Source organism: Penaeus monodon, chromosome 28, assembly GCF_015228065.2.
Source record: "Penaeus monodon isolate SGIC_2016 chromosome 28, NSTDA_Pmon_1, whole genome shotgun sequence".
In the NCBI taxonomy this organism is placed as follows: domain Eukaryota; kingdom Metazoa; phylum Arthropoda; class Malacostraca; order Decapoda; family Penaeidae; genus Penaeus; species Penaeus monodon.
Genome location: NC_051413.1, coordinates 35,520,387 through 35,520,736, shown reverse-complemented (window position 1 = coordinate 35,520,736; position 350 = coordinate 35,520,387).

Genomic DNA, 350 nt, shown 5'->3' with positions numbered 1-350 from the left:
TTTTTTTACAATGTTTTTTTTTCCTTATGCCTAAAATAGTCTCCTATTTTCAACCAATTTTTTTGAATTTTTTTCCCCAAACGGGTGGGGGTACTCTTGAAAGGACTAGCTTTCGAACACCTCTTAATTTTTTTACCAAAAAAAGCACTTCCAAAGACAATTAACTGTGAGCATTAGGGGTTCCAAATTAAAATTCCCTACAACAGCAGTGAAGAACTCAATCATTCCCCCAAATTAACTCTCTTTTTGCCTTAGGTTTAAATCCCCTGGGCCCAAACCCTGTAGGGAAAATTATTGCCAAAAGTTTCCTTTTCTTTAACAATTTTCCCCTTTTTACACTACATTATGGG